Source organism: Limulus polyphemus, unplaced genomic scaffold (assembly GCF_000517525.1).
Source record: "Limulus polyphemus unplaced genomic scaffold, Limulus_polyphemus-2.1.2 Scaffold2214, whole genome shotgun sequence".
Lineage (NCBI taxonomy): Eukaryota > Metazoa > Arthropoda > Merostomata > Xiphosura > Limulidae > Limulus > Limulus polyphemus.
In genome coordinates, this window is record NW_013667824.1 from 87,546 (window position 1) to 88,201 (window position 656).

The window sequence follows — 656 nt, forward strand, 5'->3', positions numbered from 1 at the left end:
AAGTAATCAACAATATATGTGTGTGTATGTAAACACTTAACTTGTATTGTTGCGTAATCTGAATTTTCTAGAAAACCTTCCCATGGCTATAAATATAACCAACGCGATGCGCAAAAGAGAGTATCTATTATTAGTGTGCTATAAACTTTGGAAACTCTAACTATGATTTTTATAACGCTTATCAATCGGATATTTGACCATGAACCCTTAAACTTCAGTGGATTTTCATCGGATATTAGTATTTTTACGAAAACATTATATAAATTCATGGTGGAGTGCTCAGCGTGTGTGGCCGGTAAATAACGAAGAACAAAGCTAGCTAGCTCCCTACTAAGTGAATTTTACCTATATCAACTCGTAATCAACTCGCTCATCGTGAGCCCTCGATAAGATATCAAAGAAGCTCAAAGCTTGAGAGAAGAATTTATACTACTTGTAAGTTTGTGAATCTTTTGTTTGTAAATCATTTTGTAATAACTATTTGTAATAACTGTAATTATAAGTTGTATTGTTGTGTGTATATTGAAACGTATTTGTGTTAAAAAAGAAAACTGTGTGCATCAATCTTGTTGACATATATTACAAACTGACTATATATGTGCATTTATTCAAATACTAAATCCAAAGTACAATTTAACTACTAAATTTAAATTATC

At 30.8% G+C, this 656-nt stretch overlaps 1 long non-coding RNA gene across 1 annotated transcript in view; it reads right to left on the minus strand.

Annotated features, from left to right (window-relative positions):
• Positions 1–656, minus strand: part of LOC111087492 — a 23,679-nt gene that overhangs the window by 13,491 nt on the left and 9,532 nt on the right. The gene's annotated exons all lie outside the window — the stretch shown is intronic.